The sequence below is a fragment of the Mandrillus leucophaeus genome, unplaced genomic scaffold (genome assembly GCF_000951045.1).
Source record: "Mandrillus leucophaeus isolate KB7577 unplaced genomic scaffold, Mleu.le_1.0 Scaffold1976, whole genome shotgun sequence".
NCBI classification, from domain to species: domain Eukaryota; kingdom Metazoa; phylum Chordata; class Mammalia; order Primates; family Cercopithecidae; genus Mandrillus; species Mandrillus leucophaeus.
In genome coordinates this window covers 45,306-53,588 of record NW_012102005.1, presented here as the reverse complement: position 1 = coordinate 53,588, position 8,283 = coordinate 45,306, and positions in this window count along the sequence as shown.

Below are 8,283 nucleotides of genomic sequence, written 5' to 3'. Positions count from 1 at the left end.
GATCACTTAGGCCAGGAGTTCGAGACCAGCTTGGCCAACATGGCAAAATCCCATCTCCACTAAAAATACAAAATTAGCTGGGTGTGGTGGCATACACCTGTAATCCCAGCTACTCGGGAGGCCGAGGCAGGAGATCATTTGAACCAGGGAGGCAGAGGTTACAGTAAGTGGAGATCACAACACTGCACTCCAGCCTGGGTGACCAAGTGAGACTCTGTCCCAAAAAAAAAGGAAAGAAAAGAAAATGAATCCAAATCCAAATTAACTGTATCAAAATCTAAAACTTTTGTTCTACAAAGGAAGCTCTCAACGTGAATAAAAAGACAAACCGGCCAGGCGCAGTGGCTCACGCCTGTAATCCCAGCTCTTTGGGAGGCCAAGGCGGGCAGATAACGAAGTCAAGAGTTCAAGACTAGCCTCATCAACATAGTGAAACCCCATCTCTACTAAAAATACAAAAAAATTAGCCGGGTGCGGTGGCACACGCCTGTAATCCCAGCTACTCAAGAGGCTGAGACAGGAGAATCGCCTGAACTCTGGAGGCAGAGGTTGCAGTGAGCCGAGGTCACGCCACTGCACTCCACCCTAGGCAACAGAGCGAGACTCCATCTCAAAAAAAAAGGCAAACCACAGAGAGAAAACATCTGGAAATTACACATCTGACAAACTACTGCCTAAAGAACCCTCAACACTCAATGAGAAAACAAACCCAAAAGAAAAACGGGCAAAAAATTTAAACAGACACTTGACTGAAGAAGACACACAGACAGCAAATAAACACATGAAAAGATGTCCAACATTGTTAGCCTTTGGGGAAATGCCAATTAAAACAACTACACATCTATTCAAATGCAAAACAAAAAAACCTGACGATACCAAGTGGTAACATGCACACAGAACAACTGGAACACTCATATATTAACAGTGGAAATGAAAAACTTGTCCAGCCACTGTGGAAAACAGCTTGGCAGTGTCTCAGAACATTGAAAGTCCACCACCGTATGTCCCAGGAATCCCATACCTCAAGACAAATGAAAACTTACATTCACACAGAAACTTATACGCAAATGTTTATAACAGCTTTATCCATAATCACCAAAAACTGAAACAAAACACTCCAAATGTCCTTCACTGGTGAGTCAGTAAACAAAGGGCATGCATTTAATGGCAATTTTTCCATTATACATAAAAGGAGCCAGTCTCAAAAGGCTATGTGCAGAACAAGTCCATGTATGCGACTTCTGGCAAAGGCAAACCGCCAGGATGGAGAACAGAGCTGAGGCTGCCAGTGTGGCGGCAGGGAGCAGGCGGTGAGGTTGGTCTGCATCTTGATTGGGAGAAGATTACACGACTCTGCCTTTGTCAAAAGTCCTACAACTGGACACCAAAAAGAGTGAATTTTACTGACTCTAAATTTTAAAAATATTTTTAAACACCCAAAAAAGTTATTAACACAACTTTGTCAACACTGGTTTTTATCTTCACTTTAGATGAGTGGCACGGCTTTGCATGGTTCTTGGCTCTCTTTTCTGATCATGGACGAGTATTTCTGTTGGGGGGCGAGCAGCTGGGTCCTTCTCTCCCTCTGCTCAGATGTCATGAGCACACATCCCCTGCCTCTGGCACCTGGACCACCTATAACCAAGTTTTTACCAGCATCGTCTTTCTATTTTGGCTTTAGTTGTGTACTTTTTTCATCACTGAACATTTTTGAAGTTTTTCTCTAGTCAAAGGTGTTGACATTTTTGTGGCTTTCATAATTCTGAAATTAAGAAAATCATCACTCCTCTACATAAGTTTTATATTTTCTACTGACTTTTCTAATACTTTCTTTTCGTATCTAGACATTTGATTCACTAGGCACTTTTCTGCAGTAAGGTATAGGGTCAGAGTAGATTCTTCCAAATGTAAACCCACTAACAGTGTTTATCAACCTCCATGCCTCTCTGTCTTGGGCTCATGTTGTCATGGCAGAAATAACTGTGCACATTTCTGGTCTCTGTGCTCAGGGCTAATACTGTGCCAGACACATGGAGCAGGCCACCAAGAAACTCGCTGGCTCACTCAGCCCAGTGTGACAGCACAACTCCAGCATTTAATGCAGAACTGAGTGGCAGATAACTGCAGCCAGGCAGGAAAGGTGCCTTTGCGAATTCTGGGTCTAGCTAGTTCTGGACTGATGTCTTGCGCACACACACACACACACACAGACACACACACACACGGCAGGCAGGTATGTATCATGCCTGGAGTCACCACCACTCCAGGATGGTTTCCCTTGAGCCCCTGAGACCAGAGCCCTCTCAGAGCCACTGTTCCCTTCGCTGAGGTCTGCATCGCTGGGTCTTACTCATCGGGAGAACCCCCAGACCCACTTTCCCTGGAGCTGTGGGGGTGCTGCAGGAAGATGTTACCAAAATGCCAAGGGTTTGGTCTAGGACCTGTTGCTTGCTGCACAGAAAGCCAGTCAGTGAGACAACGGGCTTTAATCAGGGGCTGCAGCCGAGGGGATGGGAGGTCAGTGTCAAATCCATCTCCTCAACCAACCAAAATGAGGAACTTCTCTAGCAGGGAAGAGATGTAACGATGTGTAAGAAAACAGGAATGAAGGGAGGGGTGAGGAAGAGGAGTCAGTCAGCAGGCAGCCAGTGGTCAGTTAGGCAATCATGAGGGGCGAGGGGCCCAGAGTCTCACTGTCCAAGTGCAGTGATCTGGGGAACTTCAGCTCCTTGATGCTATCTAGGGGCCTGACGGTCGGTTTCCTGAGAAAGGAACTCAGATGAGACAAATGTAAGTTTCTCAAGTTTAAGACTAGGAGGGTCAGTTTCTATGTGTATTCAAAAGAAACCGTAAACATCAATTCTATGGGACAATGAGGCCAGTTTCAAAGCGACTCCACGCTGGCCCCAACAATGTGCTGTCTTGTGTTGCTGAGAGACACACAGGACACTCCCGGAAAACAAGTGCTGCCTAAGCCTCCAGGGCCTCTGAGGTGGCCAAGCCACTGCCTTACCCCGACTGTCCCTGCACCTTGTGGGCAGGTGGACTTTGGGCCACCTCTGTCATTGACGGTCCCGACTCAACAAGCCCGTTCCCCTCGCATCTCACAGAGGCTGTTCCTCCCGTGGCCAAGAAGGTTTTAAGTGAGCACTGACTCTTGCAGCCTCTACAAGGGTGAGCTTTCTTTCTGTCAGGGTGAGTAGACACGAACGGGAAGACAGGTGGCCAGGAGTCACCCAAGCATCCCCTTTCACCGTACATAACACAATGGCTAGGTGGGGGTGTCCTCCTGCAGCCAGGGTGTGAGCCCCTTGGCCCCTCCAAGGCAGCAGCGTCCAGCCACGTGGAGCAGAGGATGCAGGAAGGGCCCTTGTCTGTCTAGTCCCATGCAGTGGGGAAGAGGCTCCAAACCTGGAGGAAACTAGTTCCTGGGCCTCTGGACACTTCCATCAGAGCCAGGCCAGACCAGGGCCCACATGGCCCCAGCTCCAGGATGCCACAGACACGCTTGCCCAGCAGGTTCCACGCACTGCAGAGGTGCAGCTGTCACACAGCAGGGCTGGGTGAGACTGGAATAAACCTACAGTGTCCAAGGACAGCCCTGGTGCCCTCTGGGCAGCCCCAGTGCAACCCACCAGGCAGGGCAGCCACCGGGAGCATGTGGGGTGCCGTCCACCCCAGGGGCAACCACTGAGGCCCTGCCCAGGAGAGGGCCAGGCCTTGGGGCTGGAAGCAGGAGGCTCAGAGGGATCTCTCCCTGGGGCTGCTTCTTGCCTGTGAAAGTGAGAGCAGGCCCCCCAGCAGGCTCAGGGAAGATATGGGCCCTTTGGGTGTCCAGGAGGCAGGGCCCTTGCCCAGTACCTACTGTGAACATTCTCCAGTCTGTCTCCCTCAGGGTTTCAGGGTGCTGCATTTTAGAACAGCGTTCCCTTTTCCTGCAGTAGATGAGTAAGCAAATCACAGTGAACAAGGGCCATCTAAAACAATAATACTTATGTATTGCGGGGTTTCAAATACCTAGAGCATGAAAATGTGTGATTTAAAAATATGTGACAAAATAGCTAGAAAAGAAGAACCATAATGTTCCCAACACAAAAAAAAGATGAATGGTTGAGGGGATGGATACCCCATTGCCCTGATTTGATAACGGCACACTGGATACATGGACCAAAATATCACATGTGGCCTCCAAGTGTATACAACTGTGATATATCAATAAATATAAACACATTTAAAATTTTTAACTGTGGTAACAGTGGAATGTAAGTCAGGGCCAAGTAATGAAGGGAATGTGTCCCAGGAGAGCAGAGAGGCGGCCAGGGCAGGTGAAACACGGAGAAGGCGATGAAGACGGACCCTCACCCAGCATAGCAGCAACTTCGTTAACATCAGACTAGCTAGATGCTCCAATTAGATACAGCTTGGGTAGCTGGTAATTTGTATCAACACTAATACGCAAAGTAATTTAAAAGCATTACTAGGGATAAAAGAATTATTTTATAATAATAAAACGGTTCAATTCTCCAAGAGATAATTATATTGTTACAAGCACATAAGAGAATGACCTAAAAACGTGTTTGTGTGCTTGTGTGTATGCTTGTGTGTGTTTGTGTGTTTGTGGGTGTGTTTATGTTTGGGTGTGTTTGTGTGTTCATGTGTATGTGTGTGTGTTTGTGTGTGTGTTAAAAACTGACAGAAACACGAGGTGTTCATAGTGGGAGATTTTAACACATCTATCAGCAAGTTACACAGCAAGCACAGAAAAATCAGCAGCTACTCAAAAGATTTGAACAAAGCAATTACAAACAAGTAATGTTTGTGGACACGGGATCCAGCACCTGCAGATACACATTCATTTCAAATTCATGCAGACGTTAATAAAGCACCACAGCAATGCGTCATCACGCCAGAGTCTCAAACTGTCAGGCTTTGAAATCATACAGAATATAGCCTCTGACTACAATGCAATTAAGTGAGAAATCAACAACAGACAACAAGAAAACTCCCATGTGCCTGGAAATACAGAAACATAAATACCTCACAAAGCGTTTCTTAAATTGAGGTATAATTTATCTTAAACCCAATGCACAATAAGTATACAATTTGTCACTTGCTTTCCTTTTCATCTTTTCTTTAAGCAAACTTGGCCTTCCTGAGGTTGTGAGGGTATTCTCCCACATTTTCTGCTAGATACTCTCTCATTTCAGCCTGTCCATTAAGGTCCAGGATCCATCTCAAATCATTTTTGTGCACGGTGTGAGGTGGATGCCAGGGTTTTTGCTTTTCGCAAGTGGATATCTAACACAGTGTGCCTGAGTCTTTCCTTTCCCCTGCTAAGACGCCTTTGCTCTCTGGCTGAAGATCGGCTGGGTGTCCTGCACGCGTTTATCGACGGACTTCTGTTTGCTCCATTCGTGTACTTGTCCATCTTTACACATACACATTGTCATTGCTTGTGTAGCTGTATGATAAATGTTAAAATTAAATATTCTAAGTCTAGACATTTTGTTCTTTTTCAAGATTTTTCTGTGGCCATTCTAGGTTCCTTGTATGTCCACGTAAATCTTAGATTCAACATGAATAAGTATTGAATTTTGTCACAAGGATTTCCTGCATCGATTGTGATGATGTTGAATTCTTTCCTAGGCAAAGCCAAGAACCCTCCTGGGCTAAGCCCCAGTTTTGGGGCTTGCCTGTCCTGCATCAATACCACCAAAAATACGAAATACTTAGAGATACATGAACAAAACATATGAAAGATCTATCTATACACCAAAAGCTACAGGTACCTGCTGAGACTAAGATGCACCATGTTCATGGACCAGAAGAACTGGTATTGTTAATGGGTCAGTTCTCGTAAGACTGATCTACAGATTAAATTCAGGGACAATCAAAACTCCACAAGTTTTTTTGTGGAAGTTGACAAACTTATTCTAAAATTCATGTGGAAATTCAAAAGATCTAAAATAGCCAAAGCAACTTTGAAAAAGAACAGCAAATTTGGAGGATTGATACCACAAGATTTAAAGACTTATAAAGCCGCAGTTATAAAGAAAATGTGGCACTGGTGTCAAGATAAACAAACAGAATAATGGAACTAAATAGAGAGACCAGAAATTGACTCAGAAAAATACGGACAACTGATTTTTGTGAAAGGGACAAAGACAATTCAATAGAGAAAAAAGAACTTTGAGCTGTACCTCATACCATAAGCAAAAATGAACTCAAAATTCATCATGGACATAAATAAAAACTCTTAAAATTATACAACTTCTAGAAGAAAATATGGGAAAAAAATCTTGGATTATGCAAAGATTTTTTGAATATAACTTGAATATAAAATACAAACTATAGATGGATTGTACTTCATCAAAATGAAAATCTCCTCCTAAAATATATTAAGAAAACAAAAAGATAAGCCATAGACTGGGAAAAAAATGCACATTATGTATCTAATAAAGGACTTATATTCAGAAAATAAAATGAAAGCTCATGCTCAAGAATAAGGAAACAAATAACCCAATAAAATAACAGGCAAAATATTTGAGCTTCACCAAAGATGACACATGAATGGCAACTAGGCAAGGATCATTAGGCTTTAGGGAAATGCAAATTAAAACCACTGCACTTCTAGTACAGTGGCTAAATTAAAACATGGACCACACCAGTTGTTGGAGAGGATGTGGAGAATCTCGAACTCAAAATCATAAATCCACTTTGGAAAATGGTTTGGAGGTTTCCTAAGTGGCTACACATGCACCTACCATATGATCTAGCCATTGTACTCCTAGGAATTCACCAAGGAAATTAAGACAACTGCGTGTAAAAAGACTTGTACATGAAGGTTCACAACGGTATTATTGACAACAGCTCCCAACTGAAACAACCCACAAGCCCACCAGCAGGCAAATGGATTACACACACTGTGGGGCATCCATATGATGGAACGCACCTCAGGAACGGCAAGGAACGAGCAAGCAATACAACAGGAACATGGATGAGTCTCAAAACACTGTGTCGTGAAACCAGAAGAAAGAGGGTGCAGGCGACGATTCTGTGACTATAAATTCCAGACAGCGCAGACTGACCTGTGGTGACAGAGGCACATCAGCGGTTGCGGGAGATGGGGTGTGGGGAGGGGCAGGAAGGAGGGTAAAAGTGGGGCAGGAAGTGGAAGCTGTGATGAGACATTCACTGCCTGGATTGTGTGATGGCTTCACTGGCGTGTGCATGTCAGAACTCATCAGATGGTCCACTTTAAATACACCAGTTTATTGTACATTGATCATACCTCAATAAAGCTCTTTTTATTATTTTTTATTTTCTTTCAATAAAGCTGTTTCTAAAGAAAGAAAAAGTTCCCACAGAGAAAACTCCAGACACAGGACCCACAGAATCAGCAATGCGTGCAAAGCACACCACTGACGCCAAAGCTGGTTTTTTCCAGGACTGCAAAGTTGCATTTAGAAAAAAGTTAACGCTAGAAAATCAGTCACTGTAATTTGCCACACTGAAACGCTAAGGGAGAACAATCATATTGTCATCTTAAGAGACGTAAAAATGTTACTATACAATTCAGGATCCGTTTCTGATAATAAAGTGTTTGCAAACTAGAAATAGGAGGGAACTTCCTTAATCTGATAACCAGAGCATAGAAACGCAGCTCACAGCAGCGTCCCCGTCCCAGCTCTCACCGCCCCACCCGCGACCCACTTTGCCCTGGGGGCCAAACCCAGCGCAGAAAGATGAAAAGGAAAAGGCACGATGCTTGGAGAATGAAAGTGAAGACCAGCAGGACTCTCAGACACGCCGCTGGGAATGCCAAGACCCACGGGAACCGCAGATCACTTAGCCACACGGGAAAGTTTAGCGAGTTTACTGAACACAGACAAAAGTCACTTGTTTTTCTATATCTAAGCAATGAACAGAAAATGACTTTTTAAAAATAGCTATCACGTATAAAGGCAACAAAACTACCAACGATCTAGGAATTAATCTAGTGAAAGACGTGGAAGGCGTTAATGCAGAAAGCTGAGAGGCGTCACAGGAAGATCTAAGTAAACGCGGAAACGCACCACGTTTCTGGGTTGGAAGCTTTCCTGTTGCAAAGATGTGAAATTTCCCCCAGAGTAAACTCTGGGAGGGAGACAGGACTTGACGAACTGACTTAAGATTTCCCTGGAAACCCAGCCCACAGCGCAGGGCGGAGAAGGCCGTGGGTTTCCCAGCCCGGCGGCCGCGGGTTCTCCCTGGACGGTGCTGAGGAGTGGGGGCGTCCGGGGG